This window comes from Triticum aestivum, chromosome 4D (genome assembly GCF_018294505.1).
Source record: "Triticum aestivum cultivar Chinese Spring chromosome 4D, IWGSC CS RefSeq v2.1, whole genome shotgun sequence".
Taxonomy (NCBI): Eukaryota; Viridiplantae; Streptophyta; class Magnoliopsida; order Poales; family Poaceae; genus Triticum; species Triticum aestivum.
Genome location: NC_057805.1, coordinates 196,848,253 through 196,858,332, shown reverse-complemented (window position 1 = coordinate 196,858,332; position 10,080 = coordinate 196,848,253). Strand labels below are relative to the sequence as shown.

General features: G+C 44.4%; 1 long non-coding RNA gene across 3 annotated transcripts; it reads right to left on the bottom strand.

The window, feature by feature from the left end:
* Positions 1 to 3,011: 3,011 nt before the first annotated feature.
* LOC123097267 (uncharacterized) lies at positions 3,012 to 6,884 on the bottom strand. Of its 3 annotated transcripts, none has more exons than XR_006446959.1 (6): positions 6,265 to 6,884; positions 6,110 to 6,172; positions 5,953 to 6,031; positions 4,192 to 5,854; positions 3,433 to 3,496; positions 3,012 to 3,351 (listed from the first exon to the last, which is right to left on the bottom strand). It is a non-coding gene; the product is annotated as an uncharacterized lncRNA (long non-coding RNA). The 3 variants fall into 3 exon arrangements; XR_006446960.1 differs by lacking the exon at positions 5,953 to 6,031 and having other exon boundaries at positions 4,192 to 4,336; positions 4,421 to 5,854; XR_006446958.1 differs by lacking the exon at positions 5,953 to 6,031.
* Between the last annotated feature and the right edge of the window lie 3,196 nt (positions 6,885 to 10,080).

Genomic DNA, 10,080 nt, shown 5'->3' with positions numbered 1-10,080 from the left:
CCACGGGGTCCTGTTCATCCACCGGCTCGATCGATCGGGGTACTGTTCATCTGGCGGCAATGGCCTCTACTACCACGGGTTCCTATTCATCCAACCCCCACCAGGAACTGTTCATCCAAACCCTCAAACAACGCTCACTGTTCATTCAGAGGCAGCATCGATCGGCTTCAGTTAGCAGCAGTAGCGAAGGAATCGCTCGATCGGGTTCAGTTAACAGCCATCGATCGATCGCTCGGGTTCAGTAACGCGTAGCGTGCAGTGCAATCGCTCGGGTTCAGTTAGAGCGCAACGCCTCGCACACACGCGCGTATGTACAAGAAAAACGCGCATCGCTCGGTCCCCGACCACCCACCGTAACCGGGAACTCCCCCGATATTTTCCTCGCCCTCGCTTCTACCACGGTTTTCTCCGTCATGGACGGCCCAAAGAATATCATGCAGTTGCGTCTCCGGCCCGCCCAGGACGAAAAGCCCATTTTCTGTCATGATTTTTTGTCATAGAAGTAGGAGCCCACCACATCTATGATGATACCGGGTTTTGTCACAATTAGCGTCATAGAAGTGTCATAAGTATGACAGAAAAAAATTTCGTTCGGCCCAAAATGTCACGGATGTGTCTTTTTTTTGTAGTGTATGGATTAGTCTATCTCCACAATCTCAGACCTGCATCCTTTCTTTCCTTCATGTTCTCAGCAACAGGATGATCATCATTATGGTCAGGTATCTGGGGCTTCAATTTTCCGAGCACTTGCTATTCCTCATCCTCTTGAGCTTCTGGCACTGGGGCCTTGTTCTTCTCAGCAGCAGGGATGTTCCTAGTGGATCTCTTGGGTGCAGAAGGTTTTAGAGCTTGAGCTTGAGTTGGAGGCTTGGGTGCTGTCTTGGGCTTAGATGGAGTAGCCCCATACTTTATTGCATCACGCATGAGCTTCTGAGACTTTTGAGGTGGAGCAGCTGCCTCTTCCTCCTCCTCATCTTCATCTGTCTCTCTCATCATAGATGATTTGCCAATGACTCTGGCCATAGTCTTCTTGACTATCTCCTTCCTTTTCTTTCCTCTAGCAGCCTCTTCCTCTCTTGGTTCAAGAATGAACTCCATAGTTTCCTGAGTGGAGGCTCTGGCTTTTAACATAGGGACTCTCTTGGCAGGAGCTTTCTTATGCATACCAGGCTTTATTGCAGCTGCAGCAACTTGCTCTTTCTTGAGCACCTTCTTCTTTGAGGTCACTTCCTCACCAACAACAAAGTCCTCATCTTCAGATTCTGATGTTTTCTTCTTCCTTTGCCTAGTAGCAGCCTTAGGCAAATTGCTTGGTGTGCTTCTTCTTCCATCATCATAGCTGCTTGAGGGACTAGTGCCCTCACTAAGATTCACCTGCTCCTCTGACCTCCTCTGACATCTCTGAAACTGACCCTGTGAATAGATAGGTATAGGTAGAGTGGACGAGCATCACAAATCACATCTATTTTGCAAAAAATATTGAGACAAAAACTTAACTTCAGTTTTCTACAAAAAGCATTTCGGAGCTACCGATATGAAAAACTCGGTGACACCAAAGCAACTTTAGAGTCTAAACGTACAATTTCGGTCAGATCGAAACGCAGTTCGGTGACTCCGAGATACTAGGGATTCACAGAGAAAGTGAACTTGGTCACACCGATTAGTACACTTCGGTCAGACCGAATAGTACATGTGCAATGGCCTGAGCCAAATCGGTGAGACCAAAATCTTCAGATCGGTCGGTCCGAGATGAGTTCGGCGGAGACCTAACCCTAAGTTTTTGCATCAAATTTATTCTAAAGGAACTTTTCGGTGGATAGATTGATCTGATTCGTGGCAAGAAACTAGGCATTGATCTTTGTGCAAGAACCAGAGTAAAATGACGCACAAAGAGATCGAGTTCGTACCCTAGCTTGGTGACGAACTCGCTATGGCGACAACGGCGGTGAGATTTTCGTTGACGGCAATGGAGACCAGCGGCTGGAGGCACTGGCGACGATGGAGACGATCCGGAGACCAGGAGGGGGGCAAAGCTGGGTAGGCGCGGTTGGGTGTTTGAAGAATTTTCCAAATTTAAACCCGCGGCATATATATACCCAGTCGGTGTGACCGAGTGGAACGACTCGGTGGCACCAAGATGCAGAATCGCAAGCGATAACTGCAACTCGGCCAGACCGAACAGTTCTAATCGGTTGCACCGAGGTGAAAACCTAAATCAACTAAACGACTTCGGTGGGACCGAGGGGGGAAATCGGTCAGATCAAAAGCCATTAAGAGGTTTTGGAAGTTTATACCCTTGACGGATTGGTGGCTCTGAGTGCTCCTCACCCGGAGGGTCCGAATTCGACTGGTTCAAACTTTGTGATGTAGCATGAATAGAGTTTGATACGAGAAAATCATAGATAGCTAGAGGGAGTTCTTAGGCATTGTTGTTCATCCATTTGGCAAAAAGAAAAACCAAACAATCAAAGCAACAAATGGATGTCCTCGAATGGAGAAATTATGAAACCAACATGCTCACTCAATAAGATAGCAAATGAAATATGTGGCAAAGCATGCACAAGCACTCTAGCATCTATGAAGCAATTGGCGATGCCTAGGTCATCTATATATGAGTACTAGTTGACCCGTTGCGCCAAGTGGCACAGAGACCCGCTAAAGCATTGTTGTCAATGAAAATAGTTTCATTTTGCAAAAACCCATTCAATATTGGTAGTACAAAGCTCGTGTGTTAAACCATGTTATATTGAAAATATGGTTATCACGGTGCGAAATTCTGAGTTTGAAAAAAAAAATTTGTATAACATGTACAAACCAGCTAAGGAAGCATTGCTTTAGTTGAAAATATGGTTATAATGATTAGATACCTGAGTTTGAAAAAAAACATATCGAAAAGAAAATTCATGGTTTAGTTGGTTTAGTTGTGAGCAAGCACATATGGTAACAAATTTAAATCCTCTTAATAAAAAAAAGAAGAGACTTGCTGTCTACAATAAGATGTATAATAAATTTACCCTTTGCGCCACAGGTCTTATTTGAAACAAAGAGTTATTCGACAATAAATGCTTGAAAAATTGGCAATAATTAGATCCTTTTAATAATGAAAATTGAAAGAAACATAGCTTCAAACTATGTAATAGAGTTTTCAAAATGCGAGCATTCTCCCTATATAATTTTGCTATATAAGTTGGAACTTAGGAATCCATGTCCCGGTTTATCCTTGATACATTGTTGGTAACTCTCCCCTCCCACTCTGGATCCATAGCATTTTGCCCTTCATAGCCCCTTCCTAGTCTTGACTGGTTTTCAATGTCACGCTGGGAACACCATTCCTACTCAAATAATAGCAAGCTACAGATATCGAGCAATAATATAGTGTGAATAACTGAACCTGGAAATCTGACAGTAAGACTAATGGAACACAAAGTATACCTCCTGCAATTTCTTCCATCTTCCTTTCAATTCTACGGGAAAAGGTTGCAACATGAGGAATAGCCTGCAGAAATAGATAGTACCGAATACTGCACAAGTCAATAAAATGTTACTACTAGCCATAGTGCATACATTCTGTCTCTTATTGTACTTTTTGCATCCTACTACGACTCAGAGCACATACATGACATATCCTGGTAATGCCACAATTGTTGTTAGTGACTTTACTGGTAAATCAATTCAGTTTACGTGCAACTAAAAAAATTTCCAGGGAAATGTTGTAGTGATATCATGGTGGCGCAAGCATAGAAGTTGTTACAGAGTGGAAAGAACAGTCTAGATTTTCAGTTCCGGCCTAGCATTGCAGAAAGCTAAAGTTTATTAAGAGCAGTATCTCCCAACACACAGAAGGAACCCAAAAGCTGCAAACAGTGATACGCCTAAAAAATTACAGCATATTATTAGCTGAAAGATCAAGATGTTGTGTGATATGTGACAGAATACTCATTGTATGTTGTACATGAGGAGGTTTGTGAGCAAATTGACACACTGTTAAATGAGTCATAGGACAGTACCAGATAGAGCATTCACTCCTTCAAAATGTATTCAATAAACTGAAAGAGAAATGCATCTTGTTACAGGTGTAGCCAAGTACAGTTGAAAGCGAACTTGATATAGCTTTGTAAAGTTGAAAGTATAAAACTTCACACAAGGTAAAGCAATTCAAATTAGAGGGGAAAGGAGGGCAGCAACATGCACCTGTAGCAAGAGGGGGCACAATCTCGTGTTGTGGCTTTCTGAAATAGAAACACTTTTATATCAACTAAAACAGGTTCAGGAGATGGACAATCAGATAGAGCAGCTCAAATGCATTAATAACTTCCCTTCGGCCTGGCAGACAACACTGCAAGAAGAGGCTTTGTAACTCAACCACATCATCTATACAAAGGGCAAAAAGAAAAGGAAAGTGAATTGTGTGCACGCGTACACTGGAAGACACTGCAGACCAGTTCCTAATGCTTCTCTGGGTCTTACAGCCATCGGGTAATTCGTGAGCAGGAGAACGGAGAAAAACAAAGTGCAGATCTTAGTCTCTAAGGCATTTCATCAATGATGTAAAGATCTAAAGATGAAGCGGTTCTGGATTTGGGGTGGGAAATTGGCCGAGCAATTATGACCAGGCTGCACCGATAAGTCCTTGCCAACATGTAAATTATCCAGTCAATAGAAATGGTATACCTTCATAAATAACCTGTCCTATTTAAACAAATAAATTTGTAATCTATTATTAATCCAGGACAAAGTGAGATGGCAAGGTCTTCAGAAACATCCAGCCGACAGTCTCAAATTGGAGGCTTGAATTGAAAAAGGATCTTCAACTACTTCAACACAAGATCAAAGACGAGCATTCCACCTTGTTCAAGCAGGCTGTCAGATGAATTTTGAAATGATTGTCATGTTGCCCAAAACTGAAATTGGATAAGGGCTCTGCCCCATGAGCTTAGATCTTTTTTCTTTTGTTTCTATTTTCTCCTTTCCCTTTGTAACATACTGTGTTTTTAATTAAAATATACCATAGAACTATTGTTCTACGGTTTGCTGTTCAAAAAAAGTGAAATTACCTAAAGGGCTATGTCCATCTTCTTCAGTCCTATTCACACTGAGCGGAAATAACAGAAAACTCACAAACATGACAAAAAAATAGATCTTTTTCAGTCCTATTCATATGGTTCATATGTACCAATGCATGGTTTTTGTATATAAATAGAAAATTTGAAGGCACATGTTCTAGTTTTCTTTATTTACTGGAACACCATAGAGATCACATGCCTATAGTTTGTCGTGCAAGATTCTGCAAATTAATAGCTAGAGCGACATTTCACTACAACAATCATGGATAATGTATTTGACTAAGTAGTACTATTATAGTGTCTCTATTGTATCTCCAGAATTAACTGGATGTTTGTACAACAAATACTATTCATGAGCAATTGTCACATGCAATTTTTATTACATCCAGTCCTTCATCCAGCGCACCAAGATGGATCCATATCCATAATTGGCGTTCTAATGAACTGCGATTTCTTTCAAAAAATTAGTTTGAGAATTGGACAAATATGCTTCTGTGTACAACAAAAAGAGTGAGCGCAGGGGGCATCGAGTTACCACGACCTCCAAAACAGGTATAACAACTCACACGCATACATGAAATATAAGCAGCACAAGAACGAACAACACACAATGCCCGACCATATCCGGAACATTTAAACGATCAACACGACATACATATATTTAAAAGATCACCAAGGCAGACAGCATGACACAGAAGATACTGAAAGTAAAATACGCACACATGTAGTAGAAAGGAAAGAAGAAAACCATGATGAGTCGAACGACGCAGCGACAGAAGAGATCGTACAACCTGCGAAATACACAAAAAATAACCGGTCAGAGCACAATGACACACAGGCATGCAATGAACACTCGCCGGTCACAGAAGCAATAGAACGGCCTATTTACGCGATGCATCAAGCAGAAGCATGTCGGGAAAGCAGCAGGACGGACGAGAAGAAGAAGCGCCAGCGACAGGAGAAGTAGGCTGAACCGTAGAACAAGCCTCAGCACACGTGCATTTCATCAAACATTCTATAGGCAAGCAGAAGAGGAGTGGACTAACCTCTATGAGAAGGAGAGACGGACCCAAGGCTCGACGCAAGCGACAACAGGAAATCGTACCAAACTGCGCATGAATGAAACAAAGGCAAACATGCAAAATTAGCACGACGAATCCAAAGCAACAGTGAAGAACATGCGAACCAGAGAAGGATGAACCTCAACCAGCGGCAACCATCGAGCACAGGAGGCCCATCGGAACAGAGCATGGGGCTACCGCATCTCGGCCACCATGCGGCACGGCGATGCCAAATATCCCAGTCCATCTCTCCTTTCCCGTCACAGTTCCATTCATCTTCTAGATGACTAACACGATTAGCACATCAACCAAGAAAATAAGAGGAACGATGAACATCACATGGAAAAAACAAGAACGATGAACATCACCTCAACAGGAGACGAGGTAGATTGATTGGGCTATTTGTCCTCGGCCGCCAGCGGCGTGGTCGGAGGGCGATTCTTCTCCTCTTCCATCTCGTTCTCCTCCCGACCGGCGGTGGCGGCCCAGAGATCCTTGTTGACCGCGCGCACGGCACGGCACATCTGGTCGTGGCGGGAGGCGGCGGGGCCGAGGCTGGCGGCGGCCGCCTGGACGAGGCCCTCGGCTCGGTCGCAGGACTCGCTGAAGGCGTGGAGGCAGCGGTGGAGGTCCGTGAGCGCCACCGTGCACCCGGGCTCGCGGACGGCGGCTGCCGCGGTGTCGACCAGCGCGTCGTAGGCGCCGGTCCATCTCTCCTTTTTTTAACATGAGTACAAATACAAGCGCCATATACACACGCATACACTCACCCCTATAAACGCACACATACACACCCTACCCTTATGAGCACCTACGAAAGACTGAGCCGACATATCATCTTGAGATTTATGAAGTCACCGTAAGCGCCTCATCGTCGGCGGAAACGTCTCCTCCCACTGAATGCGCATTGTCGGAAATCCTGAAATAAATTCAGGAATAAATGTGAGCACCAGGATTTGAACCCTGGTGGGCTGGGAATACCACAGTCCCTTTAACCATCCAACCACAGGTTGGTTCGCACCAGTCTATCTCTCTCTCCAATTGCAGATGGAGGTGAGGCACGCACGATGCATCGGTCAGCCAGGCCCCACGAGCACATGCATCGGGCAGCTGCAGTTCATCCTCTCTCTCCAAAGTCCAAATGCAGGCGAGAGAAAACACCGCGCACGGGAAAGGCGTACACGCGCACTAACACATGAGTAGCAGCCGACGAGCGGGGCCAGATCAGCAGCGGCCCACCCATCATCGTGCTACTACAAACACGTGTGCATAATCCGGGTGCACATGCGTCGATCCACCCCTCTAAAGCTGACGCACGACGCACAATGCGGGAAGAGCTTGAGGAGCGCCGCGCCAGGAGCAGTTGACCGAGGTAACCAGGAAATACGCATACACGAGAAAAACACACCACGAAGCTGACGTGCGGGACCATGCGGTAAGCAGGCCCACCTGCAGCCGCAGCACCAGCCAGTGAGGGGAAACGCGGGGAGCGGCGCATAACCCGCGCCCGCACAACGCCCATGACTCAGGCCTCGCGCGCACGCGGCGCGACAGGATAGTCTGCCCCGCGCACCCAACAAACTGGTACCCAGCTAATTCGATCCAGCCCAAGCCCACAGGTCACACACTGTCCAGATCTCACCACGTGGTCAAAACGGCAGCAGTCAATTCCCAGCCAAGATCTGACGTGCATGAGGCAAAAAAAGACTTCGTTGACAAGGACCGAATGGCCATCAAAGGAAGCGATCGCGGGAGCATTCTGGGAGCGAGTTGCCCAGCCTCATTATTGGGTTAAATATTGACCGAGGAGTCAAATGAGAACATTTGATCGTAGGCCATACTCATTGTTTAAGCACAAGTGGGGTTACCACTTTTACATAAAGCATTGTTGTATTCACATCATCAGAGTTACTTTAGCTCAATTCTTAGAGCAAAGCTCCCCCTAGATGTGATATCCCCCCTAAGAGGGATGAACTAACCTTGGGTTTTGTCGATGATGACTTCATGTAGGTGTTGAAGATGTAGATGCTTATTGTTGATGTAGATCATTTGGAGCAATCCATTTGACTGAATTGCACTTTCAATACCTACACGGGCTAGTCCCACACGGAACACACAAGGATATCCATAAACATAGAGTGAAATACAAATATGATGATGTCCATGAAAGCATTAGGTTACCTTGTCCCTTGTCTTACCAACAAGAGGGTTTGTGACTCCTTGAACTAGAGCAAGATATGAAAGTTGATTGCACTTGTTCTTGCCAAAATGAATATGAGTGAAGTACGTTGGCGGAGTCACCCTCAAGAACTCTCTAGTTCTTCTTCTTTGGGACCCACATCAACTTGATGGGGATCCTTTTAGTTGTAGTCGTACTTTATGAAGTAGAACTTAATGTAGTCTTGGGAACCCACTTGACCAAGGCCTTAGGAGCTTCTTCAAATGAATCAATCTCTTCTTGAAGCTTGTCCTTGCCTTTTAGCTTGTGGTCTTGCGGTGGCAGATCATCTTGAGCTTGTGTTACCTTGAAAGAAGTGGGATCATACTTCTCTTGTTGAGGAACAAACTTCGTCTTGGGGTATTGATCTTCTTCCCACTCAACTCCATTGGCATTGAACTTGCGTTCAAAACCAACACCTTGATTCTTCCGGTGCCTTCCTTGCTTGTGCACAATTTCCTCAAATTGCTTAATTCCGGCAAGGCTCTTGTAAACACCGTTCTCTATAATTCCCTTCAATAAGCTATTTTCTTGCTCAAGTGTAACTTGGCTAAGAGAATAATTATTGGAATCAAGAGAACTACTAGAAGCAACAATATTGGATTTAGCATGACGAATAGCAAATTCATCATAGTTTTCATCACTAGTGTTGTCAACAAGTAAATCATCATCACCTAGCAAATCATCTTCATCACTATTGAAATCAACATACTCGGGGTGTGATACCTTGGGGCCTTTAGACATGAAGCATCTTCCAATCCCTTCATTTGGTGAGTCGAATATATCGTAGGAGTTGGATGACACAAGTGCAAGACCGGCAACACCTTCATCTTGAGTATATTCGGAGTCAGAGTGATAACTTCTCTCAGAGTAGTTGTCAAAGTCGGAACCGGATACCCATTCACCAATATGAGCTTGATATCTTCGTCTTGTATAGCTCTTTGATGACTTGTCCTTCCTTTCCGAATCCTTGCTTCTACGAGAGAGTATTCATTCACAACGATCATCTCTACTCCTTCTCTCTCTTGTTGGTGATTCCTCTCTTTTACTTCTCCTTTTAGGTGAGTCTTCTCTTCTTTTGTAGGGAGCCATACACTCATTGGAGTAGTGTCCGGGTCTTCCAAAATTGTAGCAATTGCGATCACGACTGGAATATCTTTTGTCATTATAGGACCTTGACTTGAAACTTCTCTCTTTGCTTCTACTCTTGTAGAACTTGTTGAAGTTCTTCACCATTAAGCTCAATTCTTCATTGAAGACTTGTTTCTCACTTGATGTTGTAGGAGCATCACATGAAGATTTGTAAGCACCACTAGACTTGTTGTGAAGTTCTTCCTTATCCTTGAGTGACATCTCATGAGCAACAATTCTACCAATGACTTCTGTTGGCTTGAGATCTTTGTAATTGGGCATCATCTGGATCAAGGTGCACATGGTGTCATATTTTCCATCCAAGGCTCTTAGGATCTTCTTGATGATGAATCTGTCGGTCATTTCTTCGCTTCCTAAGCCGACAATCTCATTTGTGATGAGAGCAAGCCTAGAGTACATTTTAGCGACTCCTTCACCATCCTTCATTTTGAACTTGTCAAGTTGACTCCGAAGGACATCCAATTTGGATTTCTTGACGGGCTCGGTACCTTCGTGCATATTAACCAAAGTATCACAAATTTCCTTTGCATTCTCAAGGCGGCTGATTTTGTTGAATTCTTCGGGGCACAATCCGTTGAAAAGAATA